This window comes from Triticum urartu, chromosome 6A (assembly GCF_056163025.1).
Source record: "Triticum urartu cultivar PI428250 chromosome 6A, HENAU_Tu73, whole genome shotgun sequence".
In the NCBI taxonomy this organism is placed as follows: Eukaryota; Viridiplantae; Streptophyta; class Magnoliopsida; order Poales; family Poaceae; genus Triticum; species Triticum urartu.
The window spans coordinates 201199243-201215888 of NC_141878.1; the positions used below are offsets into that span (position 1 = coordinate 201199243).

The following is a 16646-nucleotide window of genomic DNA, read 5'->3' on the forward strand; positions in this document are numbered from 1 at the left end:
CCCATATAAGGCCTACTTGTGCAGGTCCATTTAAGCCCACGGCCCATACGAGATGTGCCAATTCAGCCCGTCAACAGCCTGTTAAAGAGTTGACACCATTGTAGCCCATCTCCAGTTCGAGCCCGTTAACAGCCCACTATATATTTGAGCTCAATATCGGCCCGATGTGATTTCGGCTTGTTAACGGCCCATTCAAGGGATGCGCCAATTTTCAGGATATACATCTTTCGGCCTTTTAGCGACCCATCTAAGTGTTGGGCCAATTTCCGGCCCGGTGTGTCTTTCAGCCTGTTGACGGCCCATAAATGAGTTGGGCCATTTGTAGTTGGACCGTAGTTTTGGCCTTTTAGCGACCCGTTTAAGTGTTGGGCCAATTCCGGCCCGGTGTGTCTTTCAGCCTGTTGATGTACCATAAATAAGTTGGGCCATTTGTAGTCAGACCTGAGTTTTGGCCTTTCAACGGCCCATGCTCTTCATGGTCCAATACCAGCCCAGTTTCTCTTTCGGCCTTCTAAAGGCCCACAACACAGTTGGGCCATTTACAGTACGACCTGACTTTTGGCCTCTTAGCGGCCAATGCTCTTCATGGTCCAGTACGAGCCCGCTGTCTCTTTCGGCCTGCTAAAGGCCCATAGTATAGTTGGGCCATATGTAGCCCAACCTTAGTTACGTCCTGTTAACGGCCCGTGAAATCAAATGGGCCCACCTGTTGCCCGCTTTGATGTCGGCCTGTTAACGACCCGGGAGGTAAGAGGGCCGACCATTAACTTTCGGCCTGGTAATGGCCCATTAACTTAATGGGCCCACTAAAGTTTGTACATGTCTATAGGCCCAATTAGATATCTTGAGCCCATTACAACAAGCAATTATACACAGGACCAAAACCGATCAAGCAAAGGTACGGCATACAGGGACAAATGTTGCACATCCAGCATATATTACAGGATATTAGATCCACTGGGCAATCAAAGATTGATGCCAGTGCAAATAAATGAACAGAACCTAACGTAATACAACGTCACAATCTACAACCTCAGCGTGGATGACGCCCATAAGCATGTGGGCAAGTTCTTGCTGCTTTGCTACACTATCTCTGAAAACATTTATCAGTTGTTGTTGTTGGGGAACGTAGCATAAATTCAAAATTTTCCTACGTGTCACCAAGATCAATCTATGGAGTCATCTAGCAACGAGGGAGGATTGGATCTACATACCCTTGTAGATCGCGCGCGGAAGCGTTCAAGAGAACGGGGTTGATGGAGTCGTACTCGTCGTGATTCAAATCACCGATGATCCTAGCGCCGAACGGACGGCACCTCCGCGTTCAACACACGTACGGAACGGAGACGTCTCCCATGCCTTGATCCAGCAAGGAGGAGGGAGAGGTTGATGGAGATCCAATAGCACGACGGCATGGTGGAAGTAGCGGGATTCCAACAGGGCTTCGCTAAGCGCTGCGGGAGGAGGAAGATGTGTCATGGGAGGGAGAGGGAGGCGCCAGGCCTTAGAGTGGTTTGCTCCTCCTTTTCCCCACTATATATAGGGCCAAGGGAGAGGGGGAGGCGCAGCCCTTGCCCCTTCCTCCAAGGAAGGGTGCGGCCAAGGGTGGGGAGGAGTCCATCCTCCCTAAGGCACCTCGGAGGTGCCTTCCCCTTTAGGACTCTCCCCTTTTTTCTCTCTCTTGGCGCATGGGCCTCTTGGGGCTGGTGCCCTTGGCCCATATAGGCCAAGGCACACCCCCTACAGCCCATGTGGCCCCCCGGGGCAGGTGGCCCCACCCGGTGGACCCCCGGGACCCTTCCGGTGGTCCCGGTACAATACCGGTGACCCCGAAACTTGTCCCGATGGCCGAAATAGCACTTCCTATATATAATTCTTTACCTCCGGACCATTCCGGAACTCCTCGTGACGTCCGGGATCTCATCCGGGACGCCGAACAACTTTCGGGTTACCGCATACCAATATCTCTATAACCCTAGCGTCACCGAACCTTAAGTGTGTAGACCCTACGGGTTCGGGAGACATGCAGACATGACCGAGATGACTCTCCGGTCAATAACCAACAGCAGGATCTGGATACCCATGATGGCTCCCACATGTTCCACGATGATCTCATCGGATGAACCACGATGTCAAGGACTTAATCAATCCCGTATACAATTCCCTTTGTCTATCGGTATGTTACTTGCCCGAGATTCGATCGTCGGAATCCAATACCTAGTTCAATCTCGTTACCGGCAAGTCTCTTTACTCGTTCCGTAACACATCATCCCGTGATCAACTCTTTGGTCACATTGCGCATATGATGATGTCCTACCGAGTGGGCCCAGAGATACCTCTCCGCTTACACGGAGTGACAAATCCCAGTCTCGATTCGTGCCAACCCAACAGACACTTTCGGAGATACCTGTAATGCACCTTTATAGTCACCCAGTTACGTTGTGATGTTTGATACACCCAAAGCATTCCTACGGTATCCGGGAGTTGCACAATCTCATGGTCTAAGGAAATGATACTTGACATTAGAAAAGCTATAGCATATGAACTACACGATCTAGTGCTATGCTTAGGATTAGGTCTTGTCCATCACATCATTCTCCTAATGATGTGATCCCGTTATCAACGACATCCAATGTCCATGGTCAGGAAACCGTAACCATCTATTGTTCAACGAGCTAGTCAACTAGAGGCTCACTAGGGACATGGTGTTGTCTATGTATCCACACATGTATCTGAGTTTCCTATCAATACAATTATAGCATGGATAATAAACGATTATCATGAACAAGGAAATATAATAATAATCAATTTATTATTGCCTCTAGGGCATATTTCCAACAGTCTCCCACTTGCACTAGAGTCAATAATCTAGTTCACATCGCCATGTGATTAACACTCACAGGTCACATCGCCATGTGACTAACACCCAAGAGTTTACTAGAGTCAGTAGTCTAGTTCACATCACTATGTGATTAACACTCACAGGTCACATCGCCATGTGACTAACACCCAAGAGTTTACTAGAGTCAGTAGTCTAGTTCACATCACTATGTGATTAACACTCAATGAGTTCTAGGTTTGATCATGTTGCTTGTGAGAGAGGTTTTAGTCAACGGGTCTGAACCTTTCAGATCCGTGTGTGCTTTACAAGTCTCTATGTCATCTCCTAGATGTAGCTACCACGCTCTATTTGGAGCTATTCCAAATAACTGTTCTACTTGGAGCTATTCTAAATTGTTGCTCCATTATATGCATCCGGTATCTCTACTCAGAGCTATCCGGATAGGTGTTAAGCTTGCATCGACGTAACTCTTTACGATGAACTCTTTTACCACCTCCATAATCGAGAAAATTCCTTAGTCCACTAGTTACTAAGGATAACTTTGACCGCTGTCCTGTGATCCATTCTTGGATCACTCTGGTACCCCTTGACTGACTCATGGCAAGGCACACTTCAGGTGCGGTACACAGCATAGCATACTGTAGAGCCTACGTCTTAAGCATAGGGGACGACCTTCGTCCTATCTCTCTATTCTGCCATGGTCGAGCTTTAAGTCTTAACTTCATACCTTACAACTCAGGCAAGAATTCCTTCTTTGACTGATCCATATTGAACACCTTCAAGATCATGTCAAGGTATGTGCTCATTTGAAAGTACTTTTAAGCGTTTTGATCTATCCTTATAGATCTTGATGCTCAATGTTCAAGTAGCTTAATCCAGGCTTTCCATTGAAAAACACTTTCCAAATAACCCTATATGCTTTCCAGAAATTCTATGTCATTTCTGATCAACAATATGTCAACATATACTTATCAGAAATTCTATAGTGCTCCCACTCACTTCTTTGGAAAATACCAGTTTCTCATAAACTTTGTATACACCCAAAATCTTTGATCATCTCATCAAAGCATACATTCCAACTCCGAGATGCTTACTCCAGTCCTCAGAAGGATTGCTGGAGCTTGGCATACTTATTAGCATCTTTCAGGATTGACAAAACCTTCCGGTTGTATCACATACAACCTTTCCTCAAGAAAATCGTCGAGGAAACAATGTTTTGACATCCTATCTGCAAGATTTCATAAATAATGCAGTAATCGCTAACATAATTCCAACAGACTCTTAGCATCGCTACGAGTGAGAAAATCTCACCATAGTCAACTCCTTGAACTTGTCAGAAAACATCTTAACGACAAGTCGAGCTTTCTTAATGGTGACATTTACCATCATTGTCCGTCTTCCTTTTAAAATCCATCTGTACTCAACAACCTTACGACCATCGAGCCGTTCTGCCAAAGTCTACACTTTGTTTTCATACATGGATTCTCTCGGATTTTATGGCCTCGAGCCATTTATCGGAATCCAGGCCCACCATCGCTTCTCCATAGCTCGTAGGTTCATCGTTGTCTAGCAACATGACTTCCAAGACAGGATTACGTACCACTCTGAAGTAGTACGCATCCTTGTCATCCTACGAGGTTTGGGAGTGACTTGATCCGAAGTCTCATGATCAATATCATAAGCTTCCACTTCAATTGGTGTAGGTGCCACAGGAACAACTCTTTGTGCCCTGCTATACACTAGTTGAAGTAACGGTTCAATAACCTCATCAAGTCTCCACCATCCTCCCACTCAATTCTTTCGAGAGAAACTTTTCCTCGAGAAAGGACCCGATTCTAGAAGCAATCCCTTATTGCTTTTGGATCTGAGACAGGAGGTATACCCAACTATTTTGGGTGTCCTATGAAGATGCATTTATCCGCTTTAGGTTCGAGCTTATCAGCCTGAAACTTTTTCACATAAGCGTCGCAGTCCCAAACTTTTAAGAAATGACAACTTAGGTTTCTCTAAACCATAGTTCATATGGTGTCATCTCACCGGAATTACGTGGTGCCCTTTTAAAGTGAATGTGGTTGTCTCTAATGCCTAACCCATAAACTATCGTGGTAATTCGATAAGAGACATCATGGTATGCATCATATCCAATAGGGTGCAGTTATGATGTTCGGACACACCATCACACTATGGTGTTCCAGGCTGTATCAGTTGTGAAACAATTTCCACAATGTCTTAATTCTGTGCCAAACTCGTAATTCAGATATTCATCTCTATGATCATATCATAGATCTTTTATCCTCTTGCTACGACGATCTTTCAACTTCACCCTCAAATTACTTGAACCTTTCAATAATTCAGACTCGTGATTCATCAAGTAAATATACTCAACATCTACTCAAATCATCTGTGAAGTAAGAACATAACGATATGCACTTCATGCCTCAGCATTCATTGGACTGCACACATCAAAATGTATTACTTCCAACAAGTTGCTTTCTAGTTCCATTTTACTGGAAACGAGGCTTTCAGTCATCTTGCCCATGTGGCATGATTTGCATGTATCAAGTGATTCAAAATCAAGTGAGTTCAAACGGTCCATTTGCATGGAGTTTCTTCATGCATATACACCAATAGACATGGTTCGCATGTCTCAAACTTTTTCAAAAATGAGTGAGCCCAAAGATCCATCAACATGGAGCTTCTTCATGCGTTTTAGACCGATATGACTTACGTGGCAGTGCCACAAGTAGGTGGTACTATCATTACTATCTTTTGGCATGAACATGTGTATCACTACGATCGAGATCCAATAAACCATTCATTTTGGGTGTAAGACCATTGAAGGTATTGTTCAAATAAACAGAGTAACCATTATTCTCCTTAAATGAATAACCGTATTGCGATAGACATAATCCAATCATGTCTATGCTCAACGCAAACACCAAATAACAATTATTTAGGTTTTAATACCAATCTCGATGGTAGAGGGAGCGTGCGATGCTTGATCATATCAACATTGGAAATACTTCCAACACATATCGTCAGCTCACCTTTAGCTAGTCTCCGTTTATTCCGTAGCTTTTATTTCTTGTTACTAACACTTAGCAACCGAACCGGTATCTAATACCCTGGTGCTACTAGGAGTACTAGTAAAGTACACATTAACATAATGTATATCCAATATACTTCTATCGACCTTGCCAACCTTCTAATCTACCAAGTATCTCGGGTAATTCTGCTCCAGTGGCTGTTCCCTTTATTACAGAAGCACTTAGTCTCGGGTTTGGGTTCAACCTTGGGTTTCTTCACTAGAGCAGCAGCTGATTTGCCGTTTCATGAAGCATCCCTTTGTTCCCTTGCCCTTCTTGAAACTAGTGGTTTCACCAACCATCAACGATTGATGCTCCTTCTTGATTTCTACTTTTGTGGTGTCAAACATCGCGAATATCTCAAGGATCATCATATATGTCCCTGATATATTATAGTTCATCACGAAGCTCTAGCAGCTTGGTGGTAATGACTTCGGAGAAACATCACTATCTCATCTGGAAGATCAACTCCCGCTTGATTCAAGCGATTGTTGTACTCAGACAATCTGAGCACAAGCACAACAATTGAGCTTTTCTCCTTAGTTTGCAGGCTAAGAAAATCGTCGGAGGTCTTATACCTCTTGACGTTTGCACGAGCCTGAAATCCCAATTTCAGCCCTCAAAACATCTCATATGTTTTGCGACGTTTCAAAAACCGTCTTCGGTGCCTCAACTCTAAACCGTTTAACTGAACTACCACGTAGTTATCAAAACGTGTATGTCAGATGTTCGCAACATCCACAGACAACATTCGAGGTTCAGCACACTGAGCGGTGCATTAAGGACATAAGCCTTCTAAGAAGCAATGAGGACAATCCTCAGTCTACGGACCTAGTCCGCATAATTGTTACTATCAACTTTCAACTAATTTTTCTCTAGGAACATATCTAAACAATAGAACTATAGCGTGAGCTACGACATAATTTGCAAAAATCCTTTTGACTATGTTCAGAATAATTAAGTTCATCTTATGAACTCCCACTTAGATAGACATCCCTCTAGTCATCTAAGTGATTACATGATCCGAGTGAACTAGGCCGTGTCCAATCTGTGCGTGAGACGGACTAGTCAACGTCGGTGAACATCTTCATGTTGATCGTATCTTCTATACGACTCATGCTCGACCTTTCGGTCTTCTGTGTTCCGAGGCCATGTCTGTACATGCTAGGCTCGTCAAGTTAACCCTAAGTGTTTTTGCTGTGTAAAACTGTCTTACACCCGTTGTATGTGAACGTAAGGATCTATCACACCCGATTAACACGTGGTGCTTCGAAACGACGAACTGTCGCAACGGTGCACAGTTAGGGGAGAACACTTCTTGAAATTTTAATGAGGGATCATCTTATTTACTACCGTCGTTCTAAGCAAATAAGATGTATAAACATGATAAACATCACATGCAATCAAATAGTGACATGATATGGCCAATATCATGTAGCTCCTTTGATCTCCATCTTGGGGCTCCATGATCATCTATTACAAGAACATGATCAATCTCATACATTACATATATCATTCATCACATCCTTTTGGCCATATCACATCACATAGCATACCCTGCAAAAACAAGTTAGACGTCCTCTAATTGTTGTTAGCATGTTTTACGTGGCTGCTATGGGTTTCTAGCAAGAACGTTTCTTACCTACGCAAAAACCACAACGTGATATGCCAATTGCTATTTACCCTTCATAAGGACCCTTTTCATCGAATCCGATCCGACTAAAGTAGGAGATACAGACACCCGCTAGCCACCTTATGCAACTAGTGCATGTCAGTCGGTGGAACCTGTCTCACGTAAGAGTACGTGTAAGGTTGGTCCGGGCCGCTTCATCCCACAATACCGTCGAATCAAGATAAGACTAGTAACGGCAAGCATATTGAACAAAATCAATGCCCATAACTTCTTTGTGTTCTAGTCGTGCATAGAATCTACGCATAGACCTAGCTCATGATGCCACTGTTGGGGAACGTAGCATAAATTCAAAATTTTCCTACGTGTCACCAAGATCAATCTATGGAGTCATCTAGCAACGAGGGAGGATTGGATCTACATACCCTTGTAGATCGCGCGCGGAAGCATTCAAGAGAACAGGGTTGATGGAGTCGTACTCATCGTGATTCAAATCACCGATGATCCTAGCGCCGAACGGACGGCACCACCGCGTTCAACACACGTACGGAACGGAGACGTCTCCCATGCCTTGATCCAGCAAGGAGGAGGGAGAGGTTGATGGAGATCCAACAGCACGACGGCATGGTGGAAGTAGCGGGATTCCAACAGGGCTTCGCTAAGCGCTGCGGGAGGAGGAAGATGTGTCATGGGAGGGAGAGGGAGGCGCCAGGCCTTAGATTGGTTTGCTCCTCCTTTTCCCCACTATATATAGGGCCAAGGGAGAGGGGGGAGGCGCAGCCCTTGCCCCTTCCTCCAAGGAAGGGTGCGGCCAAGGGTGGGGAGGAGTCCATCCTCCCTAAGGCACCTCGGAGGTGCCTTCCCCCTTTAGGACTCTCCCCTTTTTTCTCTCTCTTGGCGCATGGGCCTCTTGGGGCTGGTGCCCTTGGCCCATATAGGCCAAGGCACACCCCCTATAGCCCATGTGCCCCCCCGGGGCAGGTGGCCCCACCCGGTGGACCCCCGGGACCCTTCTGGTGGTCCCGGTACAATACCGGTGACCCCGAAACTTGTCCCGATGGCCGAAATAGCACTTCCTATATATAATTCTTTACCTACGGACCATTATGGAACTCCTCGTGACGTCCGGGATCTCATCCGGGACTCCGAACAACTTTCGGGTTGCCGCATACTAATATCTCTATAACCCTAGCGTCACCGAACCTTAAGTGTGTAGACCCTATGGGTTCGGGAGACATGCAGACATGACCGAGATGACTCTCCGGTCAATAACCAACAGCGGGATCTGGATACCCATGATGGCTCCCACATGTTCCACGATGATCTCATCGGATGAACCACGATGTCAAGGACTTAATTAATCCCGTATACAATTCCCTTTGTCTATCGATATGTTACTTGCCCGAGATTCGATCGTCGGAATCCAATACCTAGTTCAATCTCGTTACCGGCAAGTCTCTTTACTCGTTCCGTAACACATCATCCCGTGATCAACTCTTTGGTCACATTGCGCATATGATGATGTCCTACCGAGTGGGCCCAGAGATACCTCTCCGCTTACACGGAGTGACAAATCCCAGTCTCGATTCGTGCCAACCCAACAGACACTTTCGGAGATACCTGTAATGCACCTTTATAGTCACCCAGTTACGTTGTGACGTTTGATACACCCAAAGCATTCCTACGGTATCCGGGAGTTGCACAATCTCATGGTCTAAGGAAATGATACTTGACATTAGAAAAGCTATAGCATATGAACTACACGATCTAGTGCTATGCTTAGGATTAGGTCGTGTCCATCACATCATTCTCCTAATGATGTGATCCCGTTATCAACGACATCCAATGTCCATGGTCAGGAAACCGTAACCATCTATTGATCAACGAGCTAGTCAACTAGAGGCTCACTAGGGACATGGTGTTGTCTATGTATCCACACATGTATCTGAGTTTCCTATCAATACAATTATAGCATGGATAATAAACGATTATCATGAACAAGGAAATATAATAATAATCAATTTATTATTGCCTCTAGGGCATATTTCCAACAGTTGTTGCGCACGAATGTGCAGGTCTGATTCCTCCACCATTTTCATCATTGCTTCAGCCATTAATTGGTTCACAAACATACATTTTTTCCATTGCATTCGAGACATAGGAAACTAAACAGATTCAGATGGCGATTTTGGCAGGCTTTTATTATTGATAGTGGAGAGTGTCTCGACCACTGCATCATAACATAAATTAGGAGGGGAACCGAACAGATTAATCATGAGTTATTGCCATATTACCTGGCCTAGATTTATTGGAAAGAAACAATGGGGTTGCCTTGCTGTTTTTAGAGTTTGTCTTCTTATCTTTAGTAGTCTGCACCAAATTAACACACTAGCATTGTTATCATTGGCCAGGTGAGATAATAGGAAAGCAACATTGACACAACGAACATTTGGGCAACCAGACCACACCAGCCTACACCAAATTAACACAATATGGCACATCTATCATCAGCCAGGTAAGGTAATACGAAAGAAACATTGACACAATGAATGAATGGGCAACCAGAGAAGCAGTACAATTCAGTAATGTGCATGATATGAGATAGTACACTCATGCAGCTCAGTATGCGAAACTACCAGGCAGTTTTCCTTACAAAAATCAACATTGCCCCCTTTAACATTTTTCTACAACTGAATTTAGATCAGATAAAGGTTGGATTCACACCAATTAACAAAATACATGCTGATGTAAAAATATAGTGATATACAACAGGTACTTACATCAGCATTGGAGCACAGATAATTCCCGCAAGATACTTTCCTTGAATATGATCCCAGTACAGAAAGTCTTCTATCCTTTAAGCTTATTTTCTAAAAGAGAGATGGGTAAGAAACATGTAGAAAATATGATCAGAATACTATAAAATTTCATGATGCGAGGATACGCCCATGCTTCTTAGAATGGAGTTGACATATTTTTGCTGGACTGGAGCAGACTAGTTCTGTGGCCACTGGAATCTTCTTATTATCAGTGGGAGTTGGGTTCTCTGTGCGGGAGCAGTATCTATGAAAACAGGAGTTGGTTTATTATCTCTTGGAGTTTGGATCTTTTGCAAAGACTTGGTTTGTAACCTTCCAGATTCTAACATAGCCATCTTCCCCTTGAATGTCTTATATAGAAGAATGGTACTTCAATTATAAAAACATGCTACAGCAGAGATGGAACAGGTACTGAAGAATAGAAAGGCATGACATATTGACATGTATTCCCTCCATCCTGAAATAAATGGATGGGTCTAGGCGTATTTCAGTTCTAGATACATCCAGTTTAATCCATTTCCGCGACATGTAATCCGGACAGAGGGAGTATGGTGTAAGATCTAGGGATACGACAGGACAACAGTGTAAAAAAACACTATTTGAATGTAAAACTGGATGCTAGCGGAATACATTACAGAAAAACACTAAGGGAACATATGTGTGTATGATTGGGAAACTAAGATGGCATTGCAAGAGACCACTAGAACAACACTTCAATGTAAAAAAAGAACAAAGTATGGTAGACAGATGAAGTACATACTGATGAAGCATGATTGAGAAGCATGATTGTCCAAACTGAGCAGATGGCATTGCGATAGAGTAGAATGACAGTACTTGAATTTGAAAATATGTTATCATTAATGGAATAGGTACTGAAACACAGGAAAGCATGCCATATTTACATGCATGATCAGCAGGTGAAGCACAAGGCATTGCAACAGAGTAGATGCACTCCAGGACATTATATGCATGATATACCCATATCAAGGGACAAGTTAGAGCAAGGACCTGTAACATCCCAAATTTCAATTTGGAATGTTATACATTAGGTCATCATTGCATATCATATTTTTATTGCATTTTGGCTTGATCCTAGAAATTCTACGCAACTCAAGGACCTACGGAGAGAGTTGGGAATTTCGTTATTTTCAAATTTGAGTTTTTCTCGAATTATGAAAAGAGGATCGTTTGATTTTAATTATTTTATCTTCGAATATTTCTTTTATAAAAAATAAAAGAGAGAGGATAAAATGACTTCCTCAAAATAAAGAAATATTGGAGATTTAATATTAAAACCAAATAAAAGTTTTATTCAGAGTTTTATTGCTATTTTATTTGAATTAGGAAAAATATGCGTTTTCAAAATTGCATTAGAGTCCCAAATAAATGTTCACCTTGTCCGGTAGATTTTTAGAGGACGGGGAAAATTTATTTCAGGATTTTTGGAGTCTGTTTAGTATTTGCTATATTTGTTTTTCTGCGCGGAATATTTAAAAAAAAAGGGAAACCGACTTTGGGCCGTATCCGCCCGGGACTCCGCCCGGGGAGGCTTTATAAGCCGCGCAGCCCAAGCCCCACAGCCCAACAGCCCACCGCTGCCGAAACACTAGCCGCCGCCCGCGCCGTCGCCGCCGACGCCGCCCTCTGCCGCCACCGTGCCGCCCCGCCGCCCGCGCCGCCGAAGCCGCCGCCCGCCGCGCCGCGCTACCACCCACCGCCACCCGACCCGCCACCGGAGCAGCCCGCTGCCGCCGCCGTCTTGTCGGACTTCGCCGGAGGTAGCCGCCGCGGCCGTCCTCGGTTTTCGCAAGAAAACCGATCGGGTTTTTTTGAAACCCTAGATCCCATTTTTTTTAGATCGGTTTTTCCCGTTTGGTTATATAGCGGATGTTCGTCCGTACATTTGTTTTAACGAACGGTTTTCGCCCGTTAGCCGCAGATAGCGAACGTTTGTTCGTTAGACTATTCGTCAGTATTTCTTTTTCTCGGATTTTTCACGATTATTTTCGATCGCAATTTCTGATCCGATTTTCATTTTAGTTTAACTTTTCGCTCGTTTATCAGAATCAGGCGATTCAAGCGCCTAGAGTTTCGTCTCGAAGCCCTCTTTCTGTTTAATCAACTTAAACAAGTTTTTGCTAATTTAAAAATTTGACTTTAGTCCAGATTAGTAAACGAAGCTTGTTTCTTTCGCAGTTTGTGTTTCGTTGCTTCGTTCGATTTGATTCTTTTTGCAAACCGGAGTTCTTAAGTTGAACCTTCTGGTTAGATCTTCTTATTTGAGTTTTACCCGTGCATCTTTGCTTGATTGCTTATTGTATGCTTGTTTGATTGCGATAGAGTACCCGGAGTGCAAAGCGTGCTACATCGAGTCTCTAGGTTTCACGGATCATCAGCAGGGCAAGTAACACTTTAATCATACCTCTTTACTACCTAGTTTTATTGCATTAGATCACTCCTCAAACAATTGCATAGTTAGGATCTGAATAAATTGTGGGTTTTGGGAAGTAGATGAGGTAGTACCTATTCACCCATTTGTTACCAAACCTTTGGGAGTTACTTCTACGTTGCTTATATTGCTATGTTATGCTTGTAGACATGGATTGGGATAGTGTATCCATGACAGATGTGAGTTTTGTTAATTAATGGTTAACTTAAGGTGTCAACTTTAATACACATCTGGGTGGACTGAGGCACCTGGGGAACCCAGTGATTACCTGTATTTTTGGAAATCCCGGGGTATCGTGTGATTCTCCTATGGACTGCCACCCAGGCTCAGAGGGATCGTGAGATTATTCATACTGGAAACTTCCGTGTGCAGCCACATGCCATTATGGGCTCTGGCATAGTTGAGTAAGTTGTGGGAAACCTTTCTATGATGGGCTAGCAGATGTAGGGGATTGTAGGTGTACAGGCCTATCTATCGGTTAAGGGGACCTCTTCGGAAAGACTGTGTCTCGGTCATTCGTTTCTCAAACATTGTGTAGTGCGAGAAAACCAACGGAGGAGATTGAGTCTTATGGGTAAAAGTGCACAAACCTCTGCAGAGTGTACAAACTAATCATGGTTAGCCGTGTCCCCGGTTATGGACATATTGAGTATCTAGTTCTTGGATTATCATGTGGATCTCATCAATCTCAATATAAATTTGATCGGGTTTTTAAATTACTTTTAATTGGGATTGAGATGGGGTTTACCATTCTCAATGCTTTCAACCAACTTTCTTGTTAAATAAAATCTATTCCTTTGCAGTAGGGAAAAGTTGGCTTTCCACAAAACATATTAACCCTACAGCCTCCACCAGCCATATATGCATGTAGTGATAGCTTTATTCTGTTCATTACTCTCTTGTGTTACATTGCCAGCATATTCCATGTGCTGACCCATTTCGGGCTTCAACGTATCATGTTTCTGACTTTTCAAACGGCGAGTAAGGAGCCTTAGGTCGTGGTCTTTCACTAAGTGATGCCATTGGAGTTGATGGGCTCACTTTATCTTCCATGCCTTCCGCTTTTATCGTAATAGATGGCCTTAAGACATATTTATTGTAATAAGTTCTCTTTTGAGACATTCGATGTAATAAGTGTGTGATTGCTACTCTGTTATAAATCCTCAAGTACTGTGCGTGTCAGCATTACCGATCCAGGGATGACACTGATGCACAGAGATCAGACTGTTTGAGGTCTGGTCGCTACACGATGGTATCAGAGCACACGCTGACTATAGGACACGACCACTAAGCTAAAGCCCTAGATCACTACTCTCTTCTCATTTCCAACTCCTCTCCATTTTCTACTCTTTAGGATGGCGGATGCAAGGAACAAGTTTGCACAACCAGATGAAGACACACCTTTTGGACGCCACCTGAAGGAAGTCACTAGGTACCTGAACATTGGAATACCAAGCTTCACCGGGACTTACAACGCCACTTTACCAGAAGAGGAGCGCTTGATGATTCAAGTTCATGTTCCAGGAAGGACATTTACGCCAGTCACTGAGCCCATAGAGTTTTCCTTTGATGCACCAACCTGGAGTCTAGGAAAGAGTATGGTAGCCCATATCACCATGGGACGCATTGGAGAAGTTTACCACAAGGATCTCAAAGATACTATCTACCAGATTTGTGGGCGCCGAGATGAGAAATGGGAGATGATTAGCACCAGGAAGGATAGATCCATTGCAGCTTTCATCCAGGAGTTAAACTAGCACATTCGTCGCCAGGAGAATCAGATGTGCGCAAGAATGATAGATCTGAAGAAGGCAATGACAAGGATCACGAAGCTGGAGGAAAAACTCAAGGCTACTCGCGAAGATTATGAGGAATATATCATCGTACTAGTGGAGAAGAATGATGATCTGACAAGGAAGCTGGGAGTATTCATGGGAGACCCCGCGCCAGGAGGAGAAGATGATGGTTCCACCTGCCCGGAGAACTACATCATCATCGACGACACTGACTCAGACCCCGACGATAGCGATGATGATTGTGTTGATGAAGCTGGAGCAGATATCATGGAGTCTTCGACCGATCAATATTTCTAGTCGACCACCATATCAGTAGTAGTATTCCACCATGTAAATAGTATAGTCCGAGCACTTTTGTAACGATAATTCTAGACCGATTGTATGCCCTTGCTTGATTGATTGAGTGATATGATTGTGTTTGTCTCATGTGCATATGGGTAGTGCTCACGAGACCTCATTCTATTCTATTCTCTTCCCTCTAAACCCTCAGATGCCTCCGAGACGTGATCCTGGATTTACCTTTCCACCGGAGCTCACTCAGTTGATCCAACAGCAGAATACCTTGATGCAGTTATTAGTTCAGAACCAAGGCAACAACAACAACAACAACCCACCACCACCACCCCTAATTGACAACTTAGCCCGTTTTCTGAGGTTGCAGCCGCCGGTGTTTTCCAGTAGCACCGACCCGATAGTGGCAGATGATTGGATCCGCAGGATTGGAAGGGAGTTAACCACTGCAGGATGCACAAATGCTGAGAAGGTGCGTTTTTCCGTGCACCAATTGGATGGACCAGCAGCCTCATGGTGGGAGAATTACACTGTCACCTATCCTATAGCCACTGTTACATGGGACGAGTTCCAGCAGGCTTTTCGCACTTCCCATGTATCAGCAGGAGCTATGGCCATAAAGGAGCGTGAGTTTCGCAACTTACGCCAAGGAGGACGCACCGTTGGCCAGTATGTGGATGACTTTAGCAAGCTAGTACGTTATGCCCCAGATGATGTTGCTACGGATGCAGCTAAACAGGAGAAGTTTCTGGAAGGACTGAACAATGAGCTAAGCATGCTATTGATGGTAGCAACCTTTAATAACTACCAACAGTTGGTATATAGAGCTCTCATGCTTGAAGGGAAGCAGCAACAGATTGATAACCTCAAGAGGAAGTATAGACAAGGGAAGTATAATTCTGGAGCTCAGCAGAGACCCCATTTTACCCCGAACTCGGGAGGACTTGTCCATAACCATGGAGGTCACAATCACCCAGGAGGGAGTTCGCACAACCATAGTGGCCCAAAGAATAGAAATGGTAATGGAGGAAGCAACGGACAAAACCGTTCCAACCCAGCAACCCCCGCCAAGAAAGATCTAAGCCACGTTACCTACTACAAGTGCCAGAAGACCGGACATTACGCCAATGAATGTCCTGAAGCTAAGAATGGAAACAGCAATGGAAGTTCTGGGAAGAAGCCCAACCCTTTCAACAGGGGACAAGTGAACCACGTTCACGTGGAGGAGATTGAAGCCCAACCAGATGCAGTAATAGGTAAGTTTTTGGTTAAGTCATTTACTGCAACCATTCTTTTTGATACTGGTGCATCGCATTCATACATATCAAGGGGATTTGTGGATAAGTATAAACTGGCCATCAAAGTTCTTAGTACACCTATGTTAGTGAGCTCGCCAGGAGCAGAGTATATGGCAAGCCAAGGATGTTTTCAGATGCCATTGACCATAGGTAGGCATGGTTTCCCCTCAGATCTAATAATTTTGGAATCGCAAGGTTTGAATGTGATTCTGGGTATGGATTAGCTATCGATGTATGGAGGGAACATCGATTGCGCCAGTAAGTCGATTTTGCTCACCACCCCAGAAAGAAGAAGGATCAAGTATGTATCCCGGCATGCGCCGATTAGGACTCAAGTCAATTCCTTAATAGGAGTTGAACAGGAGGAAGTACCAGTGGTGAAGGATTCCCCGGATGTATTTTCAGAAGAGTTGCCAGGAATGCCACTAGATAGAG

General features: G+C 44.1%; 1 pseudogene; it reads left to right on the forward strand.

Moving 5' to 3' along the window:
- The first annotated feature begins 14181 nt into the window (after positions 1-14181).
- Positions 14182-14919, forward strand: LOC147964749 (uncharacterized; annotated as a pseudogene).
- The last annotated feature ends 1727 nt before the right edge of the window (positions 14920-16646 follow it).